This window comes from Peromyscus maniculatus, chromosome 23, assembly GCF_049852395.1.
Source record: "Peromyscus maniculatus bairdii isolate BWxNUB_F1_BW_parent chromosome 23, HU_Pman_BW_mat_3.1, whole genome shotgun sequence".
NCBI lineage: Eukaryota > Metazoa > Chordata > Mammalia > Rodentia > Cricetidae > Peromyscus > Peromyscus maniculatus.
In genome coordinates this window covers 21,656,613-21,671,500 of record NC_134874.1, presented here as the reverse complement: position 1 = coordinate 21,671,500, position 14,888 = coordinate 21,656,613, and the positions used below count along the sequence as shown (strand labels likewise).

General features: G+C 48.4%; 1 protein-coding gene across 9 annotated transcripts in view; it reads right to left on the bottom strand.

The window, feature by feature from the left end:
- Window positions 1–11,245, bottom strand: part of LOC102908820 (protein-tyrosine sulfotransferase 1) — a 71,314-nt gene extending 60,069 nt beyond the window's left edge. For 5 of the 9 annotated variants that reach the window (XM_076561214.1, XM_076561212.1, XM_076561219.1 and 2 more), the window contains exon 1: window positions 4,560–4,700. The gene's annotated coding sequence lies outside the window, so the exon portion shown is untranslated. Of the gene's footprint in view, window positions 1–4,320; window positions 4,441–4,559; window positions 4,701–8,400; window positions 8,462–11,037 lie in introns of those variants that run through there. The other 4 variants (XM_076561215.1, XM_076561209.1, XM_042267927.2 and 1 more) reach the window with 3 other exon arrangements.
- Between the last annotated feature and the right edge of the window lie 3,643 nt (window positions 11,246–14,888).

Sequence of the window (14,888 nt, the reverse complement as noted above, 5' to 3'; positions counted from 1 at the left end):
TACGTCACAGCTTCAGGCAATGGCAACCACATAGGGAGCAGTCAAGACTAAAGATTTGGGGAATGAGATATTCATAGAACCTAGAAGAGCCCCCAAAATGCCATGGGAATGTTTCTCAGCACTACTTGACCTGATGTCCTGTACAAAGAGAAAATATGAACTAAGGCACAGTAGCAAACAGGTGGTACACAAAAGGAGTGTACTCTCTCTCTCTCTCTCTCTCTCTCTCTCTCTCTCTCTCTCTCTCTCTCTCTCTCTCTCTCTCTCTCGCATGCATGTACTTCTAGGATGGTGGAGGTGGGACTTTCAAAGTCTGCTCTTCATGGAAGTAACACGAACCCTGACAATGGTTAGGATCAGCTTTCTCAGAACTCTGAAAATTCACCGAAGGCTTACAAATCTCCAGGGACTGCTTATGCAAAGGCCAACTCAGCGAGCACAGTGAATGTAACAGATACACCCCTGGGTTGCTCCTTTTCCCTTCAAAACCTGTTCTTATTCTGGCATTTCCTAACAGGAAGAATAGAAACAAGGTTAGGACAGTTACCAAAGCCAGAAATGGAGAAGTCGTCTTAGGACTTGTGATGTAGCTCACATCAGTGGTAGCGTGCTTGCTTAGCATGCTCAAGACCCTGAATTTGATACCCAAGTCCCCCAAAGTCTCTATCCTCCAATCTACCCCCTCAGCCCTACTGGCCTCATCAGCCCACCCAGTGTCCTGTGGTGACCTCCATGAAGGCAGTATTGTCTCTCTCTAACTGATCTTCCTCAATGCTACCAGGACCAGAGGACTCTTTTCAAAGCAGATTCTCCACGCTGGAGAGAAGGCTCGACGTTCGCTGTTCTTGCAGAAGACCCCAATTTGATTACCAGCACATAAAGCAGCTCACAACCATCTGTAACTCCAGCTCCAGGGGATTTGACATCCTCTTCTGGCCTTAACAGGCATTACACTCACATGTACACACTCACATACAGAAACACACACAATTAAAAATAAAATAAATCTTTTTTTAAAGTCTGTTCTCATTCATGTGACTTGCCAGAGTGGAGGATGTAGAAATGGAAGTCCATCTTGATTTCAAAGCCCTACCCTTAGGGCAGAGAAAGAGGGAAAAGATCATAAACAAGCAAAAGCCACAATCACAGGTACTTTGAACAGTAGACATTAAGCATAAGATAGCCCAGTGTGGTGGCTCATGCCTGTCATCTTAGCACTCAGGACCCTGAGGCAGGGGATAGAGAAATGTTTCAGTGGGATAAAGTGTTTGCACACAAGCATGAGGACCTTAGATGGGATCCCCAGAACCCATATAAAGCCAGACACAGTTGTGTGTGCCTACAATTTCAACATTCCCACAGCAAGGTGGGAGGTGGAGAAAAAAAGGACCTCCGGAAGCTTGCCAGCCAGCCAGCATGATCTGGTGAAGAAACAGAAGAGACCTTGCCTTAGGAAAACAAGGTAGAAGGTGAGGACCACACACATGTGCACCCACACTCACACAAATATCCATAAAAGGAAGATAAATTGAAAGCTTTTTTATAAGCAGGGGTGGTGGTGGTGCACACCCTTAGTCTCAGCACTGGGGAGGCAGAGGCTCGTGGATCTCTGAGTTAGAGACCAGCCTGGGCTACAGAGAGTGTTCCAGAGAAACCCTGTCTTGAAAAAAAAAAAAAAAAAAAAAAAGCTTTCCTATAAACTAGACACACAATGGGCTATATGACTCCAGCCCATTCCGTTCCCTTTATTACACTTGGAATCCCCCAATTTACCCGCTGTCTCCCACCCCAGTCTTCAGGTAAAGGGTCAAAATCTTCTGGAGGCTGGAGAGATGGTTCACTGCTAAGAATGCTTGTACAGTCAAAAGAACCAGGGATGCCCTCTTCTGGCCTCTGTGCATACACTGGCACACGGACCCCCAACACACACATGTGCATACACTCATACATACAGACACACACCTATAAATAAATCTTTTTTAAAAAATCACTTCGGGGCTGGAGAGATGGCTCAGAGGTTAAGAGCACTGACTGCTCTTCCAGAGGTCCTGAGTTCAATTCCCAGCACCCACATGGTGGCTCACAACCATCTGTAATGAGATCTGGCACCCTCTTCCGTATACATAATAAATAAATAAATTTAAAAAAAAATCACTTCGGAGCCGGGTGGTGATAGCGCACACCTTTAATCCCAGCACTTGGGAGGCAGAGGCAGGTGGATCTTTGCAAGTTCGAGGCCAGCCTGGTCTACAGAGCGAGATCCAGGAAAGGCATAAAACTACACAGAGAAACCCTGTCTCGAAAAAACCAAATAAATAAATAAATATCACTTTGGAAAAGCTGGGGAGATAGCTCAGTGTTTAAGAACACTTGCTGCTCTTCCAGACAACCCAGGTTCAATTCCCAACACCCACACAGCAGGTCATATTCCTCATTAGGCACAACCAATGCCTGAGTCAACTCTCTGTCCATGAATAGAGAATAAGACCTGAAATCACAATAGAATATATGACATACCCAAAGCAAGGGGAGAAAGAAAATGATCCTGATATTTGTTTTTAAAGACTTATTTTTAATTTTGTGCATGTAAGTGCGCATGTGTGTGGGGGTACATGCAGGTGGGTGCAGGTGCCCCAGAGTCCAGAAGAGGGCATCATATCTCCTGAGCAGTTGTGAACTGCCCAATGTGGGTTCTGGGACCTGAACTTAGGTCCTTTATAAGAGTAGTACAAACTCTGCACTCCTGAGCCATCTCTATCTACAACTCCCTAGTTCTGAGAAGAAATGGATGTGCATGTTTGCTTAGATGTCATGGGTACAGAGAAGAGGAAAGGAGGGAAGAGTTGACAGCCATATTTGTAATGTCAAGTTTATCCAGCAGAGATGAAAACTGACACCTGAGATTCACCAGAAAGGACTGAATAAACATCTTTTAAGATCACAAATACTCCAGGCATGGCAGTCTTTAATCCCAGCACTCAGAAGACAGAGACAGGTAGCTCCTCCTTAGAAATGAGGACCCCTCTTCCCGAGATAAAAGGATAGATAAGAATCAAGTAAGCATGAACAACAGGCAAAAATGAGAAACCCTTAAGAATCCAGGCCTAATACCCACCAATTTCTTCTGTTGAGCAGGAGGCACAAAGAGAGAGAGGTACGGGGGAGAGCCAGTCAAAGGATCTCCAAGTACTAAGTAAAGCGGGACTACCTTCCATGTGCTAGACCACTGTGTGAGTGATCATCACTGAGGAGTTAACACATTATGGGTACAGCTTACCTAAAGACAATTATGATACTTATGTTTGGATATACTTTACATCATTTCTTTCTTAGCGCATGAGTGGCTCTTGTGGAGGTCAGAGGACAACCTGCAGAAGCCAGGTCTGTCTCTCTACCAGGTTTTGGGCTCTGAGGACCTAACTGAGGTAGTCAGGTTTGGCAGCAGGAGCCTTAACTTCCTGAGCCGTCTGCTTGTCCCCAGCAGTGTTTAAAGGATGGCTCTCAATTTGCTCACTGTGGTTCACGCCTGTCATCCCAACCAGTGGGAGGCTGAAGCAGGACTGTTTGGAGTTCAAGGCTACACAGTCCGTTCTGGCCAATCTAGAGCCGGTGTGAGGCCCTGACTCACATGGGAAGGGCGCTAACTGGACCCAGTGCTCCGAGGCTTGAGTACTTGTTCCTCTTGCAGAGGATGGGACTTCAATTCCCAGTACCCACAGGGTGCCTCACAACCATCTGTGACTCCAACTCCCGGGTCCCCAACGCCCTCTACTGGCCCTCTGGGTCACTAGGCACACACATGGTGCACGCATACATGAAGACAAAACATGCATACGTATAAAAGAAAACTTAAAAAAAGGAAAAAGGAACTGGCATCAGGACCGTGGGAAATGTCTGAAGGGTCAGGTGTCCAGAAGAAGAAAAGGCAAGAGATGGAGGTTGACAAGTCAGGAGAGTTAAGCAGAGGAGAGAGATGAAGGGTCTCCGAATAAAAGGTATGTGAACTACACCCCATGAAGGGGAGTCAGCGACGGACATGGAAAGGGGGGGTCACGGTGGCCCATGCTCGTCATCACAGGACTTAGGAGGCAGAAGCACAAAGACGACCATCACCCTGGGGCCAGCCTGGGCTAGACGGTGATTCCGAGGTCAGCCTGAGCTACAAAGTCTGCAGCCAGCCTAGGCTACACAACGCTTTCGAAGACCAAGTGGGCTGCACAATGAATCGACTTCGAAGCCAACACTGAGTTCAGGGCCAGCCTGGGCTACAAAGCGAACTGTCTCATAAAAGTGGGGAGGGGGTGGGGGGCAGGGTCTCACATAAACGGGATAACGGTCTCCATCAGGCCAGGGATGCCGATGTGAGTGTGCGCAGGTGAGGCGGCGGACGGGGACCGGAGAGTCGGAATGCCCGCTGGGCAGAGACAGCAGCAGCCGCCGCGCCCGGGACTGCTGGGCAGGAGGAGCGGGACGTACGGGCGGCCGGGGCGCGGGGGAAAGGGGCCGGCGGGATGGAGGATGGAAGATGGAGGCGGCGTCCGGGGCTCGGCGCTGCTTACCTACGATGGCGGAGGCGCAGCCGTGCCGACGCTCCGGCATCTTGGGCTTCGGCCGTTTCTCCCGCCGCCCTAGCTGGTGGCCATGGCGCCCGCCCCGGGAGCGCTTCCTCACCGCCAGGCGACGGCCCTGCCCGGCCCCCGCCGAGAAGAAGCGCACCCGCGGCCGCCTCAGCAGCGACTGGCCGCGGTCTCCGCCGCCTCAGCGCCTGCCGCCCGCCGGCCCGCCCGCCGCCGCCGCCGCGTGGCCGCAGGATCTCACGCACGCCGCCATTGGCTGCCCCGAGCTCGGCCGCTCGATGTGTCTGCCTCTCTGATTGGTCCGACCCGGGAGAGGCGGGGTTTGGGAGAGCCGGTGGGGCAGGCGCTGGGGGTGGGGTCTGACATCCGGGCCCAGCGTTTGGCCAACCGGCCGGAGGGGGCTTCTCTGCCACTACCTGCAGGGGTGGTTTGTTGCTAGAGCAACGGGAGCCGGTGGCCTAACTGGAGGGGAGCCGGGACAGGGTCCTGAGCCCTCATGGGATGTCCAAGAAGGTCTTCATCCCTAAACCCAGGGAGGGACAAACAAAAGAGCATTCCTAGGAAGACCCCTCCCCGCCTTGACACAGCAGTCAAGCACTCAAATCAAAATTGGCACAATATTCCATACCACAGAAAAGTGTAAATGAGGGCTGAGGATGGGGCTCGGTGGGTAGTGTGCTTGCCTAGAGTGAAGCCCTGGGTTCCAACCACCGCACTGCATGAACTGGAAGTGGCGGTGCGTCTCTAATCCGAATACTGAGGTCATAGAGGCAAGAGGATCTGAACTTCGAGGCTATCCTTGGCTACAAAGGGAGTGTGAGGCCATCCTGGACAGCGTGAGACCCTGTCTGGGGAAAAAAAAAAAAATCTGTAATACCTCAGAAGGCTGAGGTAGGAGGATTGCCAGGAGTTTGAAGCCAGTCTGGGCTCCAAAGTAAGTTCCAGACAAAAATGTCTATTACAGAACAAGATCTTATCTCAACCCCCCTTTGCCACCTGCCCAGAAGCCAGACAAAGTGGTGCACACCTATTATCCCAAGACTTTAGAGGCCAAGGCAGGGCAGAATTTAAGACCAGCCTGGGCTGCACAAGAAGATCCTGTCTCTTGGCCGGGCGGTGGTGGCGCATGCCTTTAACCCCAGCACTTGGGAGGCAGAAGCAGGTGGATCTCTGTGAGTTCGAGACCAGCCTGGGCTACAGAGCGAGTTCCAGGAAAGGCACAAAGCAACACAGAGAAACCTTGTCTCGAAAAAAAAAAAAAAAAAGAAGAAGAAGAAGAAGATCCTGTCTCAGACTTTAAAATTTTTCAAAGAGGAAAGTCAGGGATGGAACTGAGCTACTAGAATGCTTGCCCTATGTGCATAAGGCCCTGAGTCCCATCTCAAGCTCCATATAAACTAGAAATGATGACACATGCCTATTATCCCAGCACTTAGGAGGATAGGGCATTCAGGGTCATCCTTATATACATACTGAGTTTGAGGCCAGTCTGAGCTATAGATAAGTACATAAATAAATAAAAGGTGATAAGTAAGTCATTGCATGAAAGAAGGACACAGTGAAAAAGGTAAAGAGAAATGAGAGGGAGAGCAGAGGGTTGAAACTGCAGAACTGAAAAACAATCATTCTCATTTAAAACCCCCCTGCACATCTATGTCAGGTTTTATCAATGGCCTGTAAAGTCCAGCTCCAAGGGATCCAACACCCTCTTCCAGACTCTATGAACACCTGCAAATAAATGCATAAGTCACACACAAACACATTTGAAAAAAAAAAAGCTAAAGCCCTAAATATTTTCATAATTCTGCCTCTGTATCTATGTTTGTGCTCCAGACTTACCTCTTCCAGGTAATCAGACGAGACTCATAAAAATCTCACCAGAGACTGCAGGCTACAGCACCTTTGAACAAGGAGCTCAAAAGGCATAACTCCTGTCTATTTGGGGGAATAGCCCAGGCAGTGCCTACAGTCTCAGAAGCGAGAAGAGGTGCTTGCTGGTACCCATGGAAGGAACCAGAAGCCTGTCCCATTTGGACCAGTAACTGTGTATCTTCTCCAAAGAAGAAGGTCTAGCTGAGGTTAAGGGTTTCTTGCTACAGTAATGTCACCTCTGGAAAGGAAGTCTCCATGCTATACACAGAGATGTTCGAGGTTTGAGAGGTGAAAAGGCACCACAGACCTCAAGCACTCACGGCTTGGTTATTGGCGTTGCTTTTGGAAATGACAAAAATGCCAAAGCCTGGTGGCTCAGTCCTGTAATCCCAGCTACTCCAGAGGCTAAGGCATGAGGGTGGAAAATTCAGGACCAGCTGGGGTTATAATGTGAGTCCAGAGCTACCCTGGGTAACTTGAGGAGCCCCTGTCTCAAAAACAAAAGCCTCAAAGACAGCTTTCCTTGAGCTCTGTAAGAGGCTGGAGCATTACTCAGTGGTAGAGCACCTGCCTAGAATCCCTCAGTGAGGGACTAGGGGTGTGACTCAGTGGTAGAGCACCTGCCTAGAATCCCTCAGTGAGGGACTAGGGGTGTGACTCAGTGGTAGAGCACCTGCCTAGAATCCCCCAGTGAGGGACTAGGGGTGTGACTCAGTGGTAGAGCACCTGCCTAGAATCCCTCAGTGAGGGACTAGGGGTGTGACTCAGTGGTAGGGCACCTGCCTAGAACCCCCCAGTGAGGGGCTGGGGTGTGGCTCAATGGTAGAGCACCTGCCTAGAATCCCCCAGTGAGGGGCTGGGGTGTGACTCAGTGGTAGAGCACCTGCCTAGAATCCCCCAGTGAGGGGCTGGGGTGTGGCTCAGTGGTAGAGCACCTGCCCAGAATCCCCCAGTGAGGGGCTGGGGTGTGGCTCAGTGGGAGAGCACCTGCCTAGAATCCCCCAGGGAGGGGCTGGGGTGTGGCTCAGTGGGAGAGCACCTGCCTAGAATCCCCCAGGGAGGGGCTGGGGTGTGGCTCAGTGGTAGAGCACCTGCCTAGAATCCCCCAGGGAGGGGCTGGGGATGTGGCTCAGTGGTAAATAACCTACCTAGAATCCCCCAGGGAGGGGCTGGGGATGTGGCTCAGTGGTAGAACACCTGCCTAGAATCCCCAGGGAGGGGCTGGGGATGTGGCTCAGTGGTAAATAACCTACCTAGAATCCCTAGTAAGGGGCTTCAGCAGTATAGGCCTTGTCCAGCTCACTCAATCCCAGGGCTCAACTCCCAGTATTGAAAACAAAACAAACCTAAACACTGACAGGGTCTACTGTTATAACATCGTCATTCCAGGCTCTGGCTGGGCAAAAGGATGCTATGGTGGAGCGGAGAGGGAGATGGGGAGGTCAGAAGTGGAAAACTGAGCCCCTGATGATCTAGAAATGGGGAGGCTATGGCAAAGGGCTCACAAACGAAAATGGAAAGGCAGGTTAGGTCCTCAAGGGAAGGGAAGGTACAGAGATTTTTTTCAGAGGTGCATACAGACATGGCCATGAGTGGAACCGTGGGCACAAAGAGGCCCGTGAAGGGCAGAGAAATGATGTGGCAACAGATGGTTGTCTGTCCTACTTTCCACTCTGACCTGCCACTGCTTGGATGGTGCTTGGGTGGCCGGGTGGATGGATGAGTAAGTAATGAATGAATAACAAGTCTGCAGTCATTCATGGGGTCGACCAGAGATACAGGGCAGAAACAGGGGAGCAGAGGGGTCCTGCCAGGCCAGGGAAAGGAAGGGAGATTCCAGGTGAGGGCTTCAGAGCCAAGACCTGCGATGTAGGGATTGAAAGGTAAACTTGCATTCCGTAAAGGGATCCAAGAGCCTTGGCTAATTTGGGACAAGAAAGAGCTTGCTTACCTGCAGATAACATCAAAGACGCCACGAGCTGCAGGAGACCCCCTCACCGTCCTTTTGAAGCCTGTGGGATAGACGGAATGGAGGCAAAGAGAAACTAGTGATACAACTTCAAGGAAAAAGAGAGAAATGAGCATGCCTCCTCACTTTTCCCCACCTCTGGATCCCAGAGCCCTGGCCAGGTCAGGCCCTTCAGCCACATCAGCATCTTAAAACCCAGCCCAGCTTGTGAGCAGGCATTTTCCGAACGAACGGCTACAGAACTCGGCACCTTCCAAAAATACCACTTGGAGTAACTCATGCCAGGGAACAAGGGCCACATGCCCAGGCTAGAACCAGCCAATGGGATGTCCTAAGCCCCAGGAGCTACCACCACGTGCTCTACAGACCCCCCCAGACAGGAAATGCTTACTGCTTGGAAGGTAAGCCAGACCAGGATGCTCCTAGAGCAAAGCCTCAGGCTGAAAACTTCAAGCACCCTCTAGTTTTACTTGGGTGTTTTTGTTTTGCATTATGTAGCCCTGTAACTTGAGGCAAACCTCCTACCTCAGGCCTTCTGATTGCTAGCTTTATAGGGATGAGCTAAGACACCTGGCTTTTCTAGTTTTACTTTGTTTTTTTGTTTGTTTTGTTTTGTTTTGTTTTGAGACAGATCCTCATGTGTCCCAGGCTAGCCTCAAGCTTACTATATAACCAAAGATAGCTTTGGACTCTTGATTCTCCTGCTTCGGCCTTCAGAGGCTGAGAGGACAGGCGGGCACTGCTGTTATGGCACTCAGTGATATTGTTCTTGACTAGGATGCAGTTACTCAGTTCACTCACTTAGTGAGCGTTCCATATTACATGCACATTTACACAGCCTTAAAGAAATAAAGACTGGGTACGGTGGTATACATTCACAGTTAGAGGCAGGAGGATCAGGAGTTCAAGGCTAGCGTGGTGACAGTGTGACCTTGCTTCAAAAAAATAAAATGAAAAAGACCAGCAAAACCCTTTATTTAGAAAACATAGTAAGCATTAAAATCAATGATGAGAATGAAATTAACTTCATAATGCTTACTCTTCAGCAGAGAACCAGCTGTCTGTTCGGTAGTTGTTAATAATTATCATATTTGCTAAAAAGAGAAGACAGATGGATGCTAGATGGACGCTAGATAGATGGATGATAGACAGATGATAGGTAGGTAGGTAGGTAGATAGATAGATAAATAGATAGATAATGGATGATAGATGGGTGACAGATGATAGATGGATAGATACCTTGATGGTGGACAGATAATAGATGGTAGATTACAGATGACAGATAAATAGATAATAGATGGATAGCTAGATAGACAGATGATAAGTAGATGACTGACAGATGACAGGCAGAGACAATGGACAGACAGACTTCACCACCGTTACCACACTGATCCATTTGAGAGTAAACTTCAGGCAGTCTTGTGTTCTTTTCCCCCAAATACATCAACAGTATCACCTAACGATAAGAGTACTCTTTTAAAAACATTTTTATCTCTAAGCCGGGCGGTGGTGGCGCATGCCTTTAATCCCAGCACTCGGGAGGCAGAGGCAGGTGGATCTCTGTGAGTTCGAGGCCAGCCTGGGCTACCAAGTGAGTCCAAGTGAGGAAAGGCGCAAAGCTACACAGAGAAACCCTGTCTCGAAAAACCAAAAAAAAAAAAACAAAAAACAAAAAAACATTTTTATCTCTATGTTTATTTTTTTAATTTACAAGTATGTGTCCGTGTATGCCACATGAGTGCAGTGCCCACAGAGGCCATCAAAGAGAGTGCAGTCTACAGAGCTGGAGTTACACATGCTTGTGAGCGACCCATTGCAGGTGCTGGCAACTGAAGTTGGGTCCTCTGGAGAAGCAGTATTTGCTCTTCACAGCCGGGCCAGCTCTCCAGCCACAGCACATTCTCTTATTTAATGATGACATGAAAGAAATGTAAAATGGGCGTGTCGGTGCAAGCTTGCAAACCAGCAGTACAGAAGTTGAAGCGGAAGGGTTGTGAGTCCTGAACTAGCCTGGGCTACATAGTAAGACCATATCTGAAAAACAAAATTTAAAGAATCTAGCATTAATTTGATTCTATTACTAACAAACACCTTTCTCACATGATTTTCCCTGAATTATTACCTCATCTCTCTGACTTTGGGCCATTTCCTCTCTCTTTCATTGAGAAGGCAGAGTAGTTATCTGTCCCAGCTGCAGTACGCTGCCTTTCTCAGTAGAAACAAGTCTGTCTGTCTGTCTGTCTCACTTTGGGGACATACACATCTTCGGTGAAGGCAGAATCTGCGAAGTGTCTCCAGTACAAAGTTACCATGCTGGCCTTGGTGACAATTAATGGAGAGATCCTTCGAGTCTGTGGAAGTACTCTGGGCTGGCCACTGAGGATTCCATGCCCAGCCCTACTGAGCTTGCCAGTCATTCAAGGAAAGTGGAGCTGGCCAGGGTTCAAGATCCAGTGCCAGGTTTGGGCAGGGAAGGGAAAGTAACCAGAGCAGAAATCTCTGCCTAGAGCCACGGGACAGATTGTATGCCGAGCAGTGTCTCAATGGGGTAGGTATCAGGCACCCTTCCTTCCCCTTCAGTATCCATCACAAACCTCCGGGCACCCCAATGGGGCTTACCTTTTTGCCTTCATGCCTTGCACAGGGACCAGTTTGCAGGAAAAGAAGGGCCCCGAGACCAATAAGTCCCTCTTCACCCTCTTCTGGTCTCTGATGATGCCTTGGGGTAAATATGCCTGGGACAGAAGTCCTGCATCATTTCTAGAATCCTCGGAGGCTCAGCAAATCGGTTACGAGCTTCTGGGTCTGGCGTGGCCTCCTCCACGGTAACTCAACATGCCCCTGCCAGTTTGCTCAGCTCCCTGCAAATATTTGCTGTGCTGTTGTTCCTGGCCCTAGGCTGATAGTCAATATAGAATGGGGGAAGGAAGCAAGCATGAAGCCCACAGGATACAAACACAACCCTGGACAAATTGGCCATGCGTCAAGTCACTCTATGTTTGACAGAAGGTCTATTAATCTCCTAGGGTGCCAGTTAATAAGTGAGTCATTTGCAACCCAGTGGTAACATTTCTTCTCTTTTTCTATCTTTTTTTTTTTTTTTTTTTTGAGAGAGAGAAAGATCTCACTTGTAACCCTGATTGGCCTGGAACTCACATTGATCCACCTGCCCCAGCCTCCCACAAGTCAGAGGTGTCAGATCACCATGGAGCTAAACATACGGCTTGTGAGCCACCTGACATGGATGTTGGAAACCAAACTCAGGTCCTCTGGAAGAGCAGTACATTGCTTTAACCACTAAGCCATCTCTCCAGCCCTGAATTTTTTTTTTTAATGTGTGTGGGTGTTTTGCCTGCACGTATGACTATGCACCATATGTTTGCAGTGCCCCTGGAGGCCAGAAGAGGGCACTGAACCCCAGAAACTGGAATTACGGATAGAAGCTGCAATTTAAGTGTGGGCAACTAAACCTGGGTCTTCTGAAAGGAAGAACAGTCAGTAAGTACTCTTAAGTGCTGAGCCATCTCTCCAGCCCTGAGTTGTTTTTTTTTTCTTTTCTTTTCTTTCTTTCTTTCTTTTTTTTTTTTTTTTTGGAGGATTTAGGACTTGCTGGTATAAAGGGCACCAAACCAAAGAAACCCACCCTGGCCCTGACACCAGAGCCAGTGACAGAAACACTTTAACACTGAACCAAGAACCAAAGAAACACATCCCGACTCTGAAACCAGAGCCAAAGAAACACACTTCAGTCCTAGAATCAGAGCCAGTGAAAGACTATGCCCTAGCCCTGAAACTAGAGCCAAAAGGCTAAAAAGGGCCAATGAAAGAAACACACTTTGGCCCTGAAACCAGAGTCAAATCTTCCCCTGGCAGAAAACCAACCAATCCCTGGGCAGGAAAACCAACCAATCCCTGAGCAGGAAAACCAACCAATCCCTGAACATGAGATCTAGGCAATCTGAGCTCAAGCACTGAAATCTGACCAGTTCCCACCCTGAAAATCTCCCTGAGAAAACTCGCTCCCCCAAGACTTCTATAAGCCCTGCGTCTGTTCAGTTTGCTGCTGCCCTTTTTCCACCCTGGTGGAGGCAGCCACTTCTCTGGATTCTTCCCTCCCAATAATTCTCCTGAATGAGGTTTGGGTGAGACCTTCTTTCGCCCAGGCTCCGGCTTGGGCAGAGCAGAGCCGAGCAAGTCTGTAACACTTTCGCTTCCTCCGGGGGGGGGGAAACCCTCCCTTGCTGAAGCAGAGCTATTGCATTGGAGAAGCCTTTCCCTGGAGCAGGGCTCTAAGTTGCTATGCTTACTGTGAGCTGTGGGATTCCTTGGCTCCCGACGGCCAGAATACTTTTCCATCTGAGCTGTAACACTTAGTAATTCTTGGCTCCTGATTGACAGAATCCCTTCCATTTGAGCTGCAATGCTTATAGCTAGAGCAATGCTCCACATAGTAGTTGGGCCTGAAATCATCATTCTCCAGTTCCTTTAAATCTTCCAAGTACCAGGGAACTAGAAGCTTCTGTGTCTTTTTTTGTTTGTTTGTTTTTTTGTTTTTTCGAGACAAGATTTCTCTGTGTAGTTTTGCGCCTTTCCTGGATCTTGCTCTGGAGACCAGGCTGGCCTCGAACTCACGAAGATCCGCCTGCCTCTGCCTCCCGAGTGCTGGGATTAAAGGCGTGCGCCACCACCGCCCCAGCGCTTCTGTGTCCTTGAATTTACAGAGATCTGCCTGGCTCTGCCTCCCAGTGCTGGGATTAGAGGTGTGCGCCACCACAGCCCCGCCCATAAATGTCTTTTTATAGCAAAAGACCATAAGCACCGTGGGGTAGTGCATTCCTAGGGTCAGGATTTACAGCCTCTAGGGAATGTCCTCTCCGCCTAGTTGGGATTAACAACCTCTGATTACAGGGTGTTAGTTCAAGATATTTACATAACTGTGGTTCAGTTTTAACTGCTTTTCCCATCTCTGGGAAGAATGTAAGGCAAAGGGTCGGGTAGCTTGTTTAATGCAATACCCCTAGGATATGATTATAGGCTATAGGCATACAATTTTTCATATTCCTGGGCTCTTTGCTCTTAAACTCTGAACTATCTCTTCAGCCCACATGTGACTTTCTAACATAGAGGTTCTGGGGGGGTCAAATTCAGGTCCTCATGCTTGGCTGCACTACCCTCCAGCCCCTTAAGAGGTGTGCCTCTGAAGACAGGACTCAGCTTTTGCTCCTGCCTGTCTCTCTCTGCGTCCGGTCTGCTGGGATGTGAGCGGTTCCTTTACATGCTCCCACTACCATGCCATCCTCCTCAAACACATGGGGCCAAATAGGTACAGAATAAAGCACCCTAGAACTGCAAGCCCCAAATTTGCATGGTTTCTTTTAGGCATTGTGGTCTTAGCATCCTAGTTAGCAATAATTGTCAATGTGACACAGCCTATCAGTCATCAGATAGGAGAGACTCAATTGAGACATTGGCTAAATCAGATTGTCCTGTGGGCACGTCTGTGGAGGGATTGTCTTGATTGTTAATTGATGGAGGAGGGACCAGCCCACTGTGGGCAGCACCATTCCCTGGGCTGTATAAGACTGCTAGTTGAGTAAAAGTCTGTGAATAAACCAGAAAGTTCTTCAAGGCTTCTGCTTCAGGTTAATGTTTGATTTCCTTGTCCTGATCCCCTTCAACAACTGACTATGGCTGGAAATATATAAGCCAAGTAACCCTGTCCTCTCCTAAACTGCTTTTGGTTAGAGATTTTTATAACAGTAACAGAAAGGAAACTATAATGTTGTGGGATGTCTGCACACTGTATGAAGGTGTATTGAGTGATTGGTATAATAAAATGCTAGATGGCCAATAGCTAGGCAGGAGGTATAGGTGGTAATTCCAGGTAGAGAGGGGAAGGAGGAGGAATCTAGGTGCATGAGAGAGAAGCCAGGAGGCACAGTAGAAGCAAGATGGGCAGTCTGTGACAGAACATAAATTACTAGAAATGGCTTAAGTTGTAAGAACTAGTTTTAAAAAAAAAAAAAGCTGCAAGTCCCCTTAACCCGGAAAAAAAAAAAAAAAAAAAAAAGAACTAGTGGCAGCCGTGGTGGTTGCGCACGCCTTTAATCCCAGCACTTGGGAGGCAGAGGCAGGTGGATCTCTGTGAGTTTGAGGCCAGCCTGGTCTACAAAGCGAGTTCCAGGAAAGGTACAAAGCTACACAGAGAAACCCTGTCTCAAAAAACAAAACAAAACAAAACAAACAAAAAAAACTAGTTGGGAACAAACCTAAGCTAAGGCCAAGCTTTCATAATTAATAAGTTTCTGTCATCTTTTTTTTTGTGAGCTGGTGGCCCACAGAAAAATCCATCTACACTATAACATTATGCATAGTAATGAAATTACCTAAAGATCTTATTTTTGTGTTAATAATGATTCTGTGCATGTATTCACATACACACATACATGCATGTATTGACACATTGTATT